This window comes from Vicia villosa, linkage group LG1, assembly GCF_029867415.1.
Source record: "Vicia villosa cultivar HV-30 ecotype Madison, WI linkage group LG1, Vvil1.0, whole genome shotgun sequence".
Lineage (NCBI taxonomy): Eukaryota > Viridiplantae > Streptophyta > Magnoliopsida > Fabales > Fabaceae > Vicia > Vicia villosa.
The window spans coordinates 174,643,728-174,663,348 of record NC_081180.1 but is presented as its reverse complement, the minus strand read 5'-3'; the positions used below and the strand labels follow the sequence as shown (position 1 = coordinate 174,663,348).

Here is a 19,621-nt window from a genome sequence, read left to right as displayed (position 1 = left end):
GTGACTGCCATGTTGATTTTGATTTGTAAGCTTTGACTTTGATACTTCCTCGATCTTGAATGATGTATTGAGGAAGAAGATGTTGTGAATGTTATCTCCATTGCTTCCTCAATCTTGAATGAATGTGAGGAAGAAGATATGCTTGAACCTTATGCTTGAACCTTTGCTTGAATCCTTGCTTGGATTGACTGATTCTCTTGACAACCAAAATACGCCATTGGATTAATTGAAATCTACCCTGCCACTGGTTGAAATCAAGGTTTATTTGAAAAAGTAGAAACAAACTCCAACTCGTGGCTCTATGGGGTAACGAGGGATTAACATCCTTATATCTCCACTGTTTGGGAATTGAAACAATGCTTGTACATCCTCGGCTCGGTCTTACCTCGAAAGCATATGTTTAGCAAGATTTAGTTATTTGTATTCCTCATTCTCCATTCAGTTTGTTAATAACCCTAAAACCTGGAAAGTCGTAATAGTGAGCGAAATGGATTGACTCCAAAACCTGCATGGTCATCCCATTAGAATTGCTAATCCGAAGGTACAACTTTTTGAGTAACACTTAGCGATCGTAGGGGTCGAAATTCTGAGCATGATAAACACCTATTGATCCTAGGGACAATCTCCTTTGTAGATCCATTGACCTTGTTTTACTCCTTAGTTGATGAACTTGTAGAAGTGAAGGTAACCTCAAATTTTCCTTGGGCACGTCAAACCTGTCGAGAATAAATTGTTAGCGGTGGGTTTTCGTCGTATCGGAACTTCATGAGTTTCCTTTGACTGAACCTCTTTTGCTTTTCCTAAGGATAGTATCACACCATTGCAACCTTCAGGGTTTGTAGATTGATAAAGATAGCCTATGACCCTTTTGCCCCTTGGTGTGGAGTTAACATACGTCGCCTTTCCTCCCTCGTAGTTATGCATTTTTGTTCAGGATTTTGCCCCAGTTGGACTAATCCTTGCCCCTAGGTTATCGTAGAGCGTCCTTGTAAGTTAGATATGTTCTAAGACGAACCCCTTTTTGACTAGATACCCCTTGAGTGTATCTATGAGGGAACTTCTTTGTTGAACTAATCCTTGCTCGACGAGAACATTTGTTGTATTTACAATCCTGTTACGAAAAGGTATGAACACGTGGTTGGCATAGTGGAAGACATCCTCTTTCTTTTAGCAAGACCAGGATCTTTTATTCTCCATACTTTTTGATCCTTTGATTTTTTCACGAGTATCGGGAAATTGGCTAGCATGGTAAGTGTGGATGCAGGCGAAATAGAAATGCAAATGTAAATATATGAATGTATGAAAATGCAAATGCGTGCGTATGCAAAAGACTCCTTTATTATTTTTTGTTATTACTCCTTATATGTAATGCAATGCGGACGTGCGATGGATATAATCCTAAGGATGGCATATGCGGATTTAGGGATGACATTAGACTCTAATGAAATATTTGCGAGCTCGATATTATGACATGTTAATGGGAATCCCTTAGATTAAGGGGTACGCGGAAAGTAACAGCTGATGACCATTCAGGACAGTCACCAAGTCTCATGACCTTCGAGAGGTCGTTTGACGTGTACTTACGAAGTTGTCCCTCGTTGGAAGGTTCTCTATGTGGAACACAACATATCTAAGGACGATATTGGAGAAAATGAAATCCCTACCGGCTAGGGATGAAAGATGTATAAATGGGAATTCAAAACCCTACGAGTTAGGAGATGCGCGGGAGCAAGCACGGGGTGACCGTTCAAGAAGGTCATTTGATCTCATGGCCATCGATAGGCCAATCGACGTGCGCTAATGAGGAAGTTTTTTAAGGGAAGAACACGTTGTTATAAAAAACATATGGACATAAAAGGAAGTCCCTACAGGCTAGGGAGTACGTAGGAGCAAGCCCGGAGTAACCGTTCAAGACAGTCACTAGATTCTCATGGCCATCGAGAGACCAATCGACGTATGCTAATGAGGATGTCCTTCGTGGGAAGGACACGTAATCGTAAGAATTACAAAGATGTAAAAGGAAAATCCTTACGGGCTTGGGAGTGCATAGGAGCAAGCATAGAGTAACCGTTCAAGCCGGTCACTAGATTTCATGGCCATCGAGAGGCCAATCGATGTATGCTAACGAAGATGTCCTTCGTACGAGGGACACGATCTTTAGGAATAGGATCCCTATAGGCTAGGGAATGCGTAGATGGAAGCACGGGATGACCGTTCAGCACAGTCACTAGGTCTCATGGCCATCGGGAAGCCAATCGACGTGCATAAATGGAAATGTCCTTCGTGCGAAGGACGCGATGTTTTTTTAGAAATAGAATCCCTACAAGCTAGGGATAAAAGGTTTAAGCACAGGGTGACCATTCAAGACAGTCACTGAATCTCATGGCCATCGAGAGGCCAATCGACGTGCATTGATACAGATGTCCTTCGCGGGAAGGACGCGAAGTTATGAAAATACAGGGATATAAAAGGGAAGTTCCTACAGGCTAGGGAGTGCGTAGATACAGGCGCGGAGTGACTGTTCATGACAGTCACTAAGTCTCATGGCCATCAAGAGGCCAATCAACGTGCATAGATGGAGGTGTCCTTCGTAGGAAGGACATGGTTTTGGAAATAGAGTCCTTGTAGGCCAGGGAACGCTTAGGAACACCTGCAAAAATTAAAACGCAAGATATTCAAAGTATATAAATTGCAAACACATAATAAGCACATAAGCACATAAGCCCTAGGTTCATAGGTTCGACGTGACGGCTTAGGGTGCCTACCCTTCCCATTGGTATGTCCTAGACACGGGTCTCATGAGGTCGTTCGTAGCCGCCGAGACTTTTTGTCTCTTTGGATTTTAGAACAACTCATTTATCCATGAGGTTCGAATTTTTGGGGTAGGTTCTCGGGGAGATCAGCTAAATATCCCGTCCTACCCTCAACAGAGTCAAGCCTCGTTTTGGACATTTTCGAATATTCAACCCACTCCGAGTGGAGTTATCAATGAGACTCGTAGGCGATTCAAGTCCCTCCTGATCTCAAGGATAACTCCCACACTTAGGTTTAACAATAATTTATATAACCCAACAGATATAATAGAAATAAAAAAATATTCACTTAAATAAATATTTAATTAAATTGCAGTAATGAAATTGCAAAGGAAAGTAAATAAATAAATAAAATTTAAATATTTAAAACTAACCACGAAATTCGGCTGCTTATAATTTAAAAATGCAGTAAACAACACATATTTAAATAAACAAATATTTATTTAAATTACTATAAATAAATGGAATTGCGATAATGAAATTGCCACGGAAATAAATAAATAAATAAAATTTAAATATTTAAAAAACTAACCTCGGAATCCGGCTGCTTATAATTTAAAAATGCAATAAACAACACATATTTAAATAAACAAATATTTATTTAAACTGACGTAAATAGATGGAATTATAAATAAATAAATAAAATAAAAATTTTAAATATTTATAAAAAATAAATAACCCTAAAATGGCAAATTAGCCAAACCCTAAAAAGTTTGCCAAAACCTAAATAGTTTGCAACAAACCTAACCCTGCCAAAACCTATAGGAGTATAGTAATTCACCATTAAGTGTATCCCCAGCAGAGTCGCCAGCTGTAGCAACCTGCCCTAAAAATTAAATTTAGAGTCGCCACCTATTCTACCAAGGCGAATAGGAAACCTTACGTAGTTATCAAGATTCGAGGTAAGATACTATATTCAGGTCGAGGGAAGGTGTTAGGCACCCTCAACCCTTTCCTATGGTTTGCATTATAGGGCTAATATAAAGAAAGGTGACAGAAAGTTATAAGGCAAATGGCAATAATTAACCTAATTAGGGTTTATAATTTAATGGGGAAAAAATGAGATTTATGGGTGAGGGGACTCGCCTTGTTGCCAAGTGCCTACGTATCTCCTTAGGGAGAATCAGAGTCAACGTAGTTCGGGCACAGGGTTGCAAGCCTTAGAATTTGATATGGTTTGAAGGTATTTTGAGTTACCTTATCGTAGTTTTTTGAAATGCGAAGTTCGAAGGTATTTTGAATTACCTTATCATAGATTTGAAAATCGCAGTATTGAAGAGATGAATTTTGAGTGTGTCGCACGCTCGCGAAAAATGAACAGAGTCGCCACCAATATATTTATCCCATAAGGGAAAGGAATATCAGAAAACCTAACAAAGGAAGGAACAGGGTCTTGCGACCAGAGAATCAAGGTACGGGAGTCGGTTACGCAAGGGGAAGGTATTAGCACCCCTCGCGCCCATCGTACTCGATGGTATCCACCTATGTTTGTTTCTATCTAAAGGGTGTGTATCTATGTCTATGTCTACATGCGAAATGAATGCAAAATGTAGGGAAAAGAAATAATTGTACTCGCACGGGCCCTACCCCGCTGCCTACGTATCCTTTTCAGGAATCAGAGTTACCGTAGCTCGGCTCACGATTTTCTGTTTGTTTTTGTGTTTTTTAGTTGGGCGGCGTTAACGCTCACGCTCTTGCACAAGGGGACAGCCTAGGATGCAATGGAGCGGAGATAACTTGCCCTTAGAAAGGAGAAAAAGAGATTGGTTTGTATCTTTTAAGGGTAATTTCATGATGACGAGAACCCACTACAAGGTCTCGCATCACTTCCTCACTTTTGTTTTAAGTCTGAACATTTATTAGGTTTTTTTGAAGTGTTTTTGGTTGGTGTTTTTTATGGGGATTTTAATTTGTGACTTAGATCATACCAAAAAGAGTTTTGTTTTTTTGAATATTTAGAGAATGCACATCGAGGTCTACACCACAATCGATTCTCTAAATGACGGATAAGAAATACATCGAAATCTACATTCCAATCATTTCTTTTCCGTTTAGTAGAAAAGAACGTACATCGGGGCCTACACCCCAATCATTTCTTTCCTACTACGTGGGGAAGAACGTACATCGGGGCCTACGCCCCAATCATTTCTTTCCCACCATATATCAGAAGTGTGATAGTATGATCTTTGTCAGGTTTTTATTAAGTATTTTAGAAGTTGAAAAGAAAAAGAATGAAAGAAGGGAACTATATCTAAATTCTAGTCTAAGTTGTTGTCTAATTCCTATTTAGGTCTAATGTTAACATGATAACTAAATTCTAAAAGGAGCACTAAAATGGTATTAACAAAGATAGGCCTAAAATAAGGCCAAGAATACAAGTAGCAAAGTCACAAAAAATTATACAAAAATCAACATGGAAATGATACAAAAGAAATTCAAACATTAGTACAAAATTATACTAAAAACTATTATTTTTCATGAGTTTTTTATGAGAAGATTCTAAGACTAAAATTAATCCTAAAATCTACTAAGAAGAATCATGATTTTAGTTCTATTATCTAAAAGATCTAGAACAAAATTATGTGCATAACCCTAAGTGAAATAACCTAAAAATCTATTTATTGAATGAGTCAGGGGGGGTTAAACAGAGAATATGGTGCAGATAGCAAAGTCAGCGCAAAGCCCAGGGACGGAGGCCCAAGCAGAGGTTTGTTCATCCCATTTTTTTTTGTGTCACGAAAATGGGGCATCACGGGCCAAAGGGGGGTGTAACAATGAATTTTGCAAGGCCCAAGATGTAATGATCCAGATTTATTGTTATTATTCAGATTTTATTGATTGAGAAATAATAATAAAAACGATTAATGAGATAAAATAAAAAATGAAAATTAAATTGGGAATTAGGGTTTAGGAGTGTGTCGATTCATCTCCTTCTCTCAACCTCTCGTTTTCGTCTCTCCTTCTCTCACTCGCTAAACGGCGCCGATGGCCTAGTCTCACCGTGAACCGCTGTCTCCATCCTCTCAACCAACAAAACCTAAACGTAAACTCAACCTAAAATCACGCCTTGAACCTGAACCTACCACCAATTTAACAAGGGGGACGCGCGAATGTTCGGATCGAAGATGGGAAAGAGCGAGCCCTAGGTTCTATATCAATCTGAATTAACGTCTCAGGATTCTAAGTTCAGCGTCTCGCAAGGATATAACTCGGCCTATGAAGAATAACGAACATTCAAGAGCATACCTGAGGTGAAGATCGATGCTGAATGGAAAGAAGTCCAAAGACGAAGTAATAGCGTGCTTCCAGTTTTCCTCTTCTTTCTTTTTTGCGTTTCTGCTTTCTTCAATGCGTGGCACGTTGTTGTTACAGTTCGTTGGAGATTGTTGCGTTGATGTTGTTGATGGAAGATGAACGATGAATGACCGAAGAAGATGAAGATTCAATAGCGGCGGGATTTGGAGTGTTCTTGATGACGAACAGATGAAGAATGGTGGTGGTGATATGCAGAACTAAAGGTACGAATCCCTCAGATTATGAAGCGCGATTGATGATTCTTCTGTACTCTGATTTTCTGATTTTGCAGAATTCTTGAATCGGTAGCGGTGATGATGAAGATTGGAGATGAAGGAGATTGATGTATGATTGTGGTGAGGTCGAAGAAGATTCGAAGATGATGAAATTGAAGCGTGGATATGAAGATGGGAGAAGAATGAAGATCGGAGAGTGTGAATGAGGCGTGAGTTGCGTTATGGAGAAGGGGCGTGAAAGAACCTGAAGAATGAAGAAGATCTCCCTTACATAGAGATGAAGAAAATCGGTTCTCAAGGTTAGTTTTTTCTGATTTTTCTGTTACATTTTCTGTTAGGATGGTTAGGATTCAATTAACTGAATGTTAGGTTGTTAGGAATTGGTTGGAAAGTTAGTTATGTGGAGGGTTGAATTGGTTTGTAACTGAATCTGTTATGAGGTTTTGAGCTGTTAGAAGTTAGTTATTAGGCGGTTTTGAAGTTAGTTAGGGGAGGGAAATTCTGTTTTGGGAGTTTGAGTCCATTTGTTAGTTTATGAAAGTTAGTTATGTTGTGAAACTGAATTAGTTGATGTTAGTATACTATTGCTGGCCCTTGAACTGTCCCGATTTTCTGATGCTGTCTTGAACCTATTGAAACTTGGCCTTCATGTGTGCAGGTTATGTACGCGACGTATATTGTTATAATCTGTAGAATGCGACTGTCTGACAGCCGTTCTATTGACGACAACTCCTCGGGAAATCCAAGAACATAACACAACTTCTGAAGAATAATCCACAGTACTAGAGAACCTGCTCGCCGACGGTTTCTTCGACTTCACAATCTTGCTGTTGGTACCTTATTTTTCTTTCGCTTACTGAGCCAAACTTGGTGCCATCATCTTCGTCGTCGACTTCAGGTGCAGTGTTTTCATCAGCTTCATGTGTTGTGTTTGGCTTATGTAAGAATGGCACTGAGTCAATTAGGAATCGAATGTATGTCTGCCTCTGTTTCCTTTTTTGCGACACTGAATAGTTTAATAGAATCATGTATGGTATTGATGTATGGATTGGTATGAATTGCAGGATAGTGACTGGAATGAATGTTGAATGACCGTCTTTTGCGATGCAGGTCTGTTTTGGTATTTGTGGATGTGAGTTTGGAATTGAGAAGTATGAAACTGTTCTTGATTTTCTTTAGTGACAGAATGACTCTTTTAATTGTAGGTCAAATATGGATGAAGTCTTGATATGTGGTAAAGATGATGAAGGTCGATTGAACGGATTACCGGCGAGCTACAGTAGGAAGCATGTTGCAGCAGCTTTATGGAGTGTTTCATGGGATTATGTTGGTGGGTTAGCAGTAGGTTTGAAACAGGATGGTTAGAAAAACTGTTAGTGTTGTGGGTTTGTTTTGGAATTTTGCTGTTAATGTTAGTAAGCTTGCTGAACCGACGTTATTTCAATGATGCAGGGCTGATTCGGGTGTGATTATATGCTGTTTATGATTCTGACTTTGTGTGTAAGCTGAATGGTGATGAATTTTTGCAGGTAGTTCTCCACTTGAAAGCCAAACGGAACCCAAGGAAGCTGAAGATTTGTGCCTGTTCAATGGAGCTCCTGAACTTGTAAACCATATGCTTAGAAATAATCATGTAGTGTCTCATTTCTTGTTCTATGTTCCAAAAATGTAGAAACAGTAGAGTGGTGATAGTAGTGAGAATATTTTTATGCCATTCTTTTTGTAATTTGGTTCTGTGTAATGGATCTTCTTGTAATGACTTTTCTTGTATTACCTTATTCTTGGACAGAACTTTCTCTTCTTTTTTTTCATGGGCATTTGTGAACGTATAAACTCTGTGTGACTTAGAATTGTAGTGAAATGCTCCTCTTTCATAATGACATGGTTTCTTGGACTATGAAAATAACCCCGGAAATGTGAGTATTGTTTGAAGTGGGACCAATGGACTTGGAATTTGTGGAGAATGTTTGGAATTTTTGTAACTTTGAATGATGCCTTGATGTTGTTATTTGGATACCAAGAAAGTCATCCAAACCATTCAACTTTGTGCGCTCAAGCAATTTTGATCCACTTGACAAGCCTCGGACTAATGGAATCACTTGATCTCAAACCCATATACCAACCAATAAAGTCCTACCTTTAATTCTTCAATCTATATTAACTTGTATGACAAGCAACAATAAAATTGAAAGAATGACCACGCCTTGAACAAAGGAAACTTTTAATCATGCTCACACTTTTAGCAATTCAAACCATAACCTTTGACTTAATGATCCTAAAAGAATGTCTTGAGGAGTCATTTGGACGAAGGTAAGACTTGAAGCACAGTAGAAAACCTTAGCATGAAATCCATTGAACCTTGGTGGAATAACAAAATTCAGACACCATGTATAAAAAACTATAGTCCTCTTGCTCTCGGTGAATCTTCATAGAGGAAACCTTGTAGTTGTAGGAGAAAGAAGTCCACCGTGAACGGCCATATCAAAACCCTAGCTTCCAGGATCCTTGATCCATGCCAATTTATTGATTAATTATGCATGATGTGTTAGATGACCTAATGGCGGTATGCAGATGAAATGGAAAGTTAAAGCCAGTTAGAAATAAAAAGGGTAGGACAAATTTGGGGTATGACAGCTGCCCCTATTTAATCGTCTTAAACCTGAGAGTGAGATTGGCGCTAGCCTTTCGAACATTGAAGGTAGAAGAAGATTAAATATCAAAGTACCAGAAATTTGTCCTGAAGAGAGGATGGTGTAAGTGTTATCTTTATTTTTGTTTTGTTTTGTTTTGATATCTGCTGGAGAAAGGGAATTTTGTTTTTCTGGTGGAAAAGTTTACGGATGTAATGGTTGAATGGGGAAAGAGAATAATGACTTGCTGGGGATTGAGAATTGGTTTTACGGTAAGAAATTATGGATGAATGGTGGTTGTCAGGCGAGGACTGACTTCACCATAAGATATCAGACGAGGACTGAAAATGAAAGAAATGATTTGCCAGGGCGAGGACTGGACTTTGAAAAAGGGTTTGCCAAGGCGAGAATTGGACTTTGAAGGAAGTTTGCCAATGCGGGAATTGGGCTTTAAAGAATGATTACCAGGACGGGAACTGGACTTGGAAAATGATTACCAGGACGGGGACTGGATTTTGAAACGATTACCAGGACGGGGACTGGGTTTTGAAATGATTACCAGGACGTGAACTGGATTTTGAAAATGATTACCAAGACGGGAACTGGATTTTGGGAAATGATTACCAGGACGAGAACTGGATTTGAAAATGATTACCAGGACGTGAACTGGATTTTGAAAATGATTACCAGGACGGGAACTGGATTTTGAAAATGATTACCAGGACGGGAACTGGATTTTGACTTGATTTGCCAGGGCGAGAACCGGGCTTTGAAATTGTTCGAAAGTTGGAAGGTAGATGGTTCACAACACGGGGGTTGGATCTAAAAAGTTTTTACGTACGGGGGAAGGGGCCACGGAGACTAGTGACGACTAGACTCGATCAAAAGACATCGGTACACATTGGAGATTCACGAAGATGTTGATGCTGGCGAAGCATAAGAATTACATTAATCCCTCAGGCCAAAGGCGGGGTGTAACTCATCAAGAGTGGCAATCGTTCGAATTGCCACACACCAAGCATGGTTATTCAAACGGTTGAAAAATGAGATGGGTTGAATGCCCACCCTCATTCGCACTCTAATCTTCACGCAGCACGCGGGAAATAACCTCGGAGACAACGATTCTGACAAAGAAAGACATTGTGTCTGATCCACACTGGAGAGAGAAGATGACACTTCTTCTGAGGGTATATATGTTACTTCGTACCTTTTGGGCACACACAAACTGGCTTATGCATTGATGTATGTTTGAATTTTGTATGGCGTAATGATCCACCTTAATGGAAATGCTACGCTTTTGAAGATGCAATGTTATATGCAATGGATTCTATATGCAAAGTGCCAAATAAAGGCGTTAGCATGATTATTGGGGTCCGTTGCTTGTGGTCTTGAGCTATCAATATGAATCGGTGTTGGAAAACCTACAGTACCAAAGATTATTGGCAACTACCTTGAGGGTTGGAATGTAGCTCTGTTGGGGAGGAAGTGACTTCATCTGACTTTCCCTACATCTTGAATTGCTTGGGGATGGTGAGCTTGAGGAGATTCCCTCGATTTGCCATGTTGAGGATGAGAACTTCAGAAGAGGAGACCAGGTCGGGGAAATGGGACAACTCTCATGAGAAATAAACTCATGTGCTTGGAGAGAAACCATGGTTCCAGGAGAAATAAACTCCTATGATCGGGGAGAAGGCAATAAAACTCAGAAGATTGTGCCCCAAGCTTCGTGAACTACGAGGGAATTTGCCCCAAAGGATCCTTGGAGAGATTTGTCAAATCTTGACGTAACTGCCCCAAATTGGTTGAACCCAAGAGAGATTCCTCGACTTGTTTGCCCCAGATATGCTGAATTTGAGAGGTCGAACCTCGATTCAATTGCCTCAGATTGACCAACAGTGAATGGATGCTTCAGTTGACAGAGTTTTCACACAACTCGCCCCTTAGAGTAATGAGTCTTTGACGTGAATGGCTCATGGAATCGATCAACTTTTTCTGCAGTTGTTCATTGTTGGATCTTCCTTGATGTCAAGTGTCTATTCACAAGTAAAAGATATTTGTTTTGAAGATGCTAATATTAATGCAATGCTTATGCTAGCTTCGAAATCAAAGTTATTAAAACAAAGTTGTGACATTCAGTGTTTGAATTATTTGTCATATCGATATCAACATAAATGGTAAGCAAACATCTAGGAGTCAGTTTTACACAACTTGCTTTTGAAATAAACCCTGCTTCAATTAGGTCTTTTTAAGGGTTGTAACGTGGTCTGGTTCACGGTTTCAGAAAGAAAGGATTTTAAGGCTCAAAGTCTAACCTAACCCACCCATTCTTCGTGATGTTCTCCAGTCCTAAGTTCAACTTAACCTGATACGAGCGCCCATCCTTCAAGAGGAGTTTGAGATGATTGAGGAATCAATGAAGTCTTCTCGGACATGGCAGTCACTCACTTTCTTTTTTGGTGCCTGATCACACGACATTGTTCCTTTGATGAGGATCTTTATGTTGTAATCCTCGTTTTTCGTTTCTGCTTTGCATTTCCTTTTTTGTTTCCCTAACTTTTGCCTGGACAAATTCTTTTGAATTTTATTTTGGAGTCCAGCGGGATGCCCTAATTTTTGCCTAAGTCACTTGTTTTCAAGTTGTTGACTTAGCGGGCTTTCTTTCTTCCTTTTTTTAATAATTTTTTTTTTGAACAAGTCGTGTGATCCTGAATCTTTGATTTGCGGGAGGTGATTGTGACTGCCTCATTCTTTGGTTGATGAGGGGTTACCATTGTGGCATTGACTTTCCTCAACCTTTTGAAAGATAACCATTGTTGTATCCTTGGACGGACACTCCTGATGAATTTTGATTGCTCGATCAGGATAATTGAACGCTACCCTGCCCCTGGGTTAAATGTGAGTTTTTTTTTTGTATAAAAAAGAAACTCCTACTTCATGGCTCAAAGGGGTTAACGAGGATTGCACTCCCTTATATCTCCAGTGTTTGGGGATTTGAAACAATGCCTGTACATCCTCAGCAGGGTTTTATTCAAAAGCACATAATTAAATATTTTGCATTTGTATTATTTTTTCATCATTCTCCTTTTGATATTTTTTGCTTAAACCAGAGTTTGATATCGATAGACAGAAATATGTGAGTGAACACGAATGGATTGATTCGAAACTAGCATACGCGATGTATTTTTTATTTTCATTAAAAAACAAACAAGTTTTACATGGAAGTAACATTTAACAAAACAAGGAAAACTACAAATGAGAATGCAGAAACGAATTGATGATTGCCATTGTTGAGGAGGCTTGACTCCGTCTGGACTTGTTGATCTTGAATACCTTTTGCAGTTCCTTCCAAATACCTCCGATTACTTCAAAAGAGAGCTCCAGCGAAGTCACCCAAGAGTTGTAAACTTTTGCCTTACTTTAGGGATTCGAGCAATGCGAGTGATGCAATGCTCAAGATAAGAGTACGTCTTGCTTATCCCTCGTGCGGGAGCCCCGAGCATAGATGTTGGATAAAGTATTTGCCATCAAACATGGAAGAACCTTGCAAGTTCATCAAACTTAGAAAAGCTATCTTTTGTAAGGAAAGCTCGAAACACCAACTGAAACACCAACCCTTAGGAATACAACTGAGCACAAGAACCTTGGGAAGGAGAGGCGCTTTTATTATTATCATATCAACGAGTTTAAACAGGGAATTTGTCGATTTTTGAGACTTTCTAAAATCCAGGCTCTTACTCGGGCAAGGGAATTCCATTCACACACATGTTTCCTCCTTGAAGGGTTATGTACCTCTCGTCAATCAATTGTTGTACTTTGGCCTTGAAAGCGTTGCAGTCCTCAGTTGAGTGCCCTGCTGATCCAGCGTGATACCCACATTGCACATTAGGGTCATACCCAGGTGGAAACGGCTGTGGTGGAGGCTTCAGAGATTTGGGAGTCACCAACAAGCTTTGAACTAGATATGGCAGAAGTTTACTGTATGTCATAGGAATCTGGTCCAACGGAGCATTTCTTCGTTCCAAATTATTTCTAGGTTGGCGTTGATTCAGATGAACTTGTTGATGTGGAGCACATTGCTCTTGTGGCAGATACTGAATTGGTCGTTGTTGGACCATTTGGGGTTGTTGATTGATAGTGGTGGCAAAGACTTGTGGAATATACTGACTAGGAGAAACTGGGACCACCTGATAGTTAGGAACTTGAACTTGAGGATAAACATGGATTTCCTCTTCCTCAATCTCAGAAACTGTATTTGTTTCACTTTTCTCTTCTTCAGCGAATTCGGAAACATCGGAGATATCCTGGATTCTACCCATCTTTAAAGCGTTTTCAATTCGTTCTCCTACGACAACCAAACTTGAAAATTCGGAGGAAGCACATCCAACCATCATGTTCAGATAAGGATCTTTCAAAGTATTCATGAACATGTCTACAAGCTCTCGTTCCAAAAGTGGGGGTTGGACTCTGGAAGCTAATTCTCTCCATCTTTGTGCATACTCTTTAAAAGACTCATCAACCTTCTGAGTTAAACTTTGGAGTTGCAGTCTAGTAGGAGCCATGTCACTGTTGTACTTGTAATGCTTGAGAAAAGCCTCTGCTAATTCATCCCAAGTACGGACATGGGTTCGTTCGAGTCGTGTATACCATTCAAGAGATGCCCCACTGAGACTATCCTGAAAGAAATGCATTAGAAGCTTATCATTTTCTGCATACGGTGCCATCTTGTTGCAGAATGCCTTGATGTGACTCATCGGACAAGTAGTACCCTTGTATTTCTCAAAACTGGGGACTTTGAATTTAGCGGGAATCTTGATATCAGGCACTAGGCACAAATCAATAGCATTTAAACCGGAGGAGCTTCGACCTTCTAAAGCATTCAATCTTTCTTCCAGGAGATGGAATTTGTTCTCATTTTCCTCGATCGGGAATTTGAAAGCTTCAAGTTCAGAATCGTTCTCATGATGTGAATCCTCCTTGTTAGGAACTTCCACGGGCACATGTTTTGATCCTTCATTAGCAATAGTGGCCGGAGTACCATTAGCCAACTTAGCAACACTTTGTCTTAGCTCTTCTTGCCCTTGAACAACAGCATGGAGAGTCTCCAAGAGTTGGGTAATCCTCTCCCCCATAATATCCAAGTCTTTACGAAGTTCAGCCTGATTCTGTTCAAGATGGTCCATGATTCTCTTCTGATTAATCCTTGTATGATACAGATGTAGGGAAGTCAGCTTTGATGATGAAGCAAGAATCTGGATTGAAAGGGACCCCAATAAGCTTCTGAGAGAACTATGGAATGCATGATGGTATGAATGCAATGTTTCATTTCCAAGGAATCCTAAAGTCTTTTCACACACTTTTTTTTTGAACCAAAGCCTTTTTTGTATAGAATATCTTTTCTTTTTTGCTTTTCTATTTCCCTTTTTATTTTTCTCCTTTTTTATTTGGAAATAGACTTTAGGATCCCTCACAAATGAAGTGGATGAAGCAATGATGTTATGCAATACAAAAGCATGGGATCAAGGTCCATATAATCTTAGTAACCACTGTACAATCTTCTAAATAACTGATATAGGTCAGACGTCATGAGGTCAAAGGTCCGGCATGGATACCACACAACCATAAGAACAATAGTCACCAACAGAACAGAATAGTCACCAACGGTACCTGTCATGTATATCCCTCCCCACTCACAGGTGAATCTAGGTCAGGGTAGGTCAAAGAAAGCCAACAGAGGATTGAAAGTAGGCGTAATCATACGATATTGCCTCTTCCAACCAAGCTCTGCCCGTGGATACATGATCGGATCAATCAGACATACGTCTTCTGTCCGTCATGGCCACTCTATTCCTAGTTCCTAAGGTATCACTCATGGCCTGGGTATTGGGCCTTTTACCTCATAGAATCATCCCACCCAACCTGCAAACAGAGAAAATATGTGGCCCCCACGGGGACCCATAATATAGTCCAGATGCATGCGAAAAGTAAACATGATATGCAAGCAGAAAAATAAACATGCAAACATATATACAAGGTATAGACATAAAAACAAATAAACACCCAGTAAATAAACAAACAAACGCAGGCTAGGATCGACTCGCTATGGATGGACCAGCAACAGGTCTAGCAACATCCCCAGCAGAGTCGCCAGCTGTCGCACGCTCGCGAAAAATGAACAGAGTCGCCACCAATATATTTATCCCATAAGGGAAAGGAATATCAGAAAACCTAACAAAGGAAGGAACAGGGTCTTGCGACCAGAGAATCAAGGTACGGGAGTCGGTTACGCAAGGGGAAGGTATTAGCACCCCTCGCGCCCATCGTACTCGATGGTATCCACCTATGTTTGTTTCTATCTAAAGGGTGTGTATCTATGTCTATGTCTACATGCGAAATGAATGCAAAATGTAGGGAAAAGAAATAATTGTACTCGCACGGGCCCTACCCCGCTGCCTACGTATCCTTTTCAGGAATCAGAGTTACCGTAGCTCGGCTCACGATTTTCTGTTTGTTTTTGTGTTTTTTAGTTGGGCGGCGTTAACGCTCACGCTCTTGCACAAGGGGACAGCCTAGGATGCAATGGAGCGGAGATAACTTGCCCTTAGAAAGGAGAAAAAGAGATTGGTTTGTATCTTTTAAGGGTAATTTCATGATGACGAGAACCCACTACAAGGTCTCGCATCACTTCCTCACTTTTGTTTTAAGTCTGAACATTTATTAGGTTTTTTTGAAGTGTTTTTGGTTGGTGTTTTTTATGGGGATTTTAATTTGTGACTTAGATCATACCAAAAAGAGTTTTGTTTTTTTGAATATTTAGAGAATGCACATCGAGGTCTACACCACAATCGATTCTCTAAATGACGGATAAGAAATACATCGAAATCTACATTCCAATCATTTCTTTTCCGTTTAGTAGAAAAGAACGTACATCGGGGCCTACACCCCAATCATTTCTTTCCTACTACGTGGGGAAGAACGTACATCGGGGCCTACGCCCCAATCATTTCTTTCCCACCATATATCAGAAGTGTGATAGTATGATCTTTGTCAGGTTTTTATTAAGTATTTTAGAAGTTGAAAAGAAAAAGAATGAAAGAAGGGAACTATATCTAAATTCTAGTCTAAGTTGTTGTCTAATTCCTATTTAGGTCTAATGTTAACATGATAACTAAATTCTAAAAGGAGCACTAAAATGGTATTAACAAAGATAGGCCTAAAATAAGGCCAAGAATACAAGTAGCAAAGTCACAAAAAATTATACAAAAATCAACATGGAAATGATACAAAAGAAATTCAAACATTAGTACAAAATTATACTAAAAACTATTATTTTTCATGAGTTTTTTATGAGAAGATTCTAAGACTAAAATTAATCCTAAAATCTACTAAGAAGAATCATGATTTTAGTTCTATTATCTAAAAGATCTAGAACAAAATTATGTGCATAACCCTAAGTGAAATAACCTAAAAATCTATTTATTGAATGAGTCAGGGGGGGTTAAACAGAGAATATGGTGCAGATAGCAAAGTCAGCGCAAAGCCCAGGGACGGAGGCCCAAGCAGAGGTTTGTTCATCCCATTTTTTTTTGTGTCACGAAAATGGGGCATCACGGGCCAAAGGGGGGTGTAACAATGAATTTTGCAAGGCCCAAGATGTAATGATCCAGATTTATTGTTATTATTCAGATTTTATTGATTGAGAAATAATAATAAAAACGATTAATGAGATAAAATAAAAAATGAAAATTAAATTGGGAATTAGGGTTTAGGAGTGTGTCGATTCATCTCCTTCTCTCAACCTCTCGTTTTCGTCTCTCCTTCTCTCACTCGCTAAACGGCGCCGATGGCCTAGTCTCACCGTGAACCGCTGTCTCCATCCTCTCAACCAACAAAACCTAAACGTAAACTCAACCTAAAATCACGCCTTGAACCTGAACCTACCACCAATTTAACAAGGGGGACGCGCGAATGTTCGGATCGAAGATGGGAAAGAGCGAGCCCTAGGTTCTATATCAATCTGAATTAACGTCTCAGGATTCTAAGTTCAGCGTCTCGCAAGGATATAACTCGGCCTATGAAGAATAACGAACATTCAAGAGCATACCTGAGGTGAAGATCGATGCTGAATGGAAAGAAGTCCAAAGACGAAGTAATAGCGTGCTTCCAGTTTTCCTCTTCTTTCTTTTTTGCGTTTCTGCTTTCTTCAATGCGTGGCACGTTGTTGTTACAGTTCGTTGGAGATTGTTGCGTTGATGTTGTTGATGGAAGATGAACGATGAATGACCGAAGAAGATGAAGATTCAATAGCGGCGGGATTTGGAGTGTTCTTGATGACGAACAGATGAAGAATGGTGGTGGTGATATGCAGAACTAAAGGTACGAATCCCTCAGATTATGAAGCGCGATTGATGATTCTTCTGTACTCTGATTTTCTGATTTTGCAGAATTCTTGAATCGGTAGCGGTGATGATGAAGATTGGAGATGAAGGAGATTGATGTATGATTGTGGTGAGGTCGAAGAAGATTCGAAGATGATGAAATTGAAGCGTGGATATGAAGATGGGAGAAGAATGAAGATCGGAGAGTGTGAATGAGGCGTGAGTTGCGTTATGGAGAAGGGGCGTGAAAGAACCTGAAGAATGAAGAAGATCTCCCTTACATAGAGATGAAGAAAATCGGTTCTCAAGGTTAGTTTTTTCTGATTTTTCTGTTACATTTTCTGTTAGGATGGTTAGGATTCAATTAACTGAATGTTAGGTTGTTAGGAATTGGTTGGAAAGTTAGTTATGTGGAGGGTTGAATTGGTTTGTAACTGAATCTGTTATGAGGTTTTGAGCTGTTAGAAGTTAGTTATTAGGCGGTTTTGAAGTTAGTTAGGGGAGGGAAATTCTGTTTTGGGAGTTTGAGTCCATTTGTTAGTTTATGAAAGTTAGTTATGTTGTGAAACTGAATTAGTTGATGTTAGTATACTATTGCTGGCCCTTGAACTGTCCCGATTTTCTGATGCTGTCTTGAACCTATTGAAACTTGGCCTTCATGTGTGCAGGTTATGTACGCGACGTATATTGTTATAATCTGTAGAATGCGACTGTCTGACAGCCGTTCTATTGACGACAACTCCTCGGGAAATCCAAGAACATAACACAACTTCTGAAGAATAATCCACAGTACTAGAGAACCTGCTCGCCGACGGTTTCTTCGACTTCACAATCTTGCTGTTGGTACCTTATTTTTCTTTCGCTTACTGAGCCAAACTTGGTGCCATCATCTTCGTCGTCGACTTCAGGTGCAGTGTTTTCATCAGCTTCATGTGTTGTGTTTGGCTTATGTAAGAATGGCACTGAGTCAATTAGGAATCGAATGTATGTCTGCCTCTGTTTCCTTTTTTGCGACACTGAATAGTTTAATAGAATCATGTATGGTATTGATGTATGGATTGGTATGAATTGCAGGATAGTGACTGGAATGAATGTTGAATGACCGTCTTTTGCGATGCAGGTCTGTTTTGGTATTTGTGGATGTGAGTTTGGAATTGAGAAGTATGAAACTGTTCTTGATTTTCTTTAGTGACAGAATGACTCTTTTAATTGTAGGTCAAATATGGATGAAGTCTTGATATGTGGTAAAGATGATGAAGGTCGATTGAACGGATTACCGGCGAGCTACAGTAGGAAGCATGTTGCAGCAGCTTTATGGAGTGTTTCATGGGATTATGTTGGTGGGTTAGCAGTAGGTTTGAAACAGGATGGTTAGAAAAACTGTTAGTGTTGTGGGTTTGTTTTGGAATTTTGCTGTTAATGTTAGTAAGCTTGCTGAACCGACGTTATTTCAATGATGCAGGGCTGATTCGGGTGTGATTATATGCTGTTTATGATTCTGACTTTGTGTGTAAGCTGAATGGTGATGAATTTTTGCAGGTAGTTCTCCACTTGAAAGCCAAACGGAACCCAAGGAAGCTGAAGATTTGTGCCTGTTCAATGGAGCTCCTGAACTTGTAAACCATATGCTTAGAAATAATCATGTAGTGTCTCATTTCTTGTTCTATGTTCCAAAAATGTAGAAACAGTAGAGTGGTGATAGTAGTGAGAATATTTTTATGCCATTCTTTTTGTAATTTGGTTCTGTGTAATGGATCTTCTTGTAATGACTTTTCTTGTATTACCTTATTCTTGGACAGAACTTTCTCTTCTTTTTTTTCATGGGCATTTGTGAACGTATAAACTCTGTGTGACTTAGAATTGTAGTGAAATGCTCCTCTTTCATAATGACATGGTTTCTTGGACTATGAAAATAACCCCGGAAATGTGAGTATTGTTTGAAGTGGGACCAATGGACTTGGAATTTGTGGAGAATGTTTGGAATTTTTGTAACTTTGAATGATGCCTTGATGTTGTTATTTGGATACCAAGAAAGTCATCCAAACCATTCAACTTTGTGCGCTCAAGCAATTTTGATCCACTTGACAAGCCTCGGACTAATGGAATCACTTGATCTCAAACCCATATACCAACCAATAAAGTCCTACCTTTAATTCTTCAATCTATATTAACTTGTATGACAAGCAACAATAAAATTGAAAGAATGACCACGCCTTGAACAAAGGAAACTTTTAATCATGCTCACACTTTTAGCAATTCAAACCATAACCTTT

General features: G+C 39.5%; 2 long non-coding RNA genes across 8 annotated transcripts; both read left to right on the top strand.

Annotated features, from left to right (window-relative positions):
- Nucleotides 1-5,696: 5,696 nt before the first annotated feature.
- On the top strand, nucleotides 5,697-8,154 carry LOC131644674 (uncharacterized). 4 transcript variants are annotated; one of them, XR_009296595.1, is made up of 6 exons: nucleotides 5,697-6,331; nucleotides 6,400-6,642; nucleotides 7,002-7,317; nucleotides 7,408-7,453; nucleotides 7,549-7,754; nucleotides 7,873-8,154. It is a non-coding gene; the product is annotated as an uncharacterized LOC131644674 (long non-coding RNA). The 4 variants fall into 4 exon arrangements; XR_009296593.1 differs by having other exon boundaries at nucleotides 5,699-6,104; nucleotides 6,186-6,331; nucleotides 7,549-8,154; XR_009296592.1 differs by having other exon boundaries at nucleotides 5,698-6,331; nucleotides 7,549-8,154.
- An 8,556-nt stretch (nucleotides 8,155-16,710) lies between these two features.
- Nucleotides 16,711-19,169, top strand: LOC131644673 (uncharacterized). 4 transcript variants are annotated; one of them, XR_009296591.1, is made up of 6 exons: nucleotides 16,711-17,346; nucleotides 17,415-17,657; nucleotides 18,017-18,332; nucleotides 18,423-18,468; nucleotides 18,564-18,769; nucleotides 18,888-19,169. It is a non-coding gene; the product is annotated as an uncharacterized LOC131644673 (long non-coding RNA). The 4 variants fall into 4 exon arrangements; XR_009296589.1 differs by having other exon boundaries at nucleotides 16,712-17,119; nucleotides 17,201-17,346; nucleotides 18,564-19,169; XR_009296588.1 differs by having other exon boundaries at nucleotides 16,712-17,346; nucleotides 18,564-19,169.
- The last annotated feature ends 452 nt before the right edge of the window (nucleotides 19,170-19,621 follow it).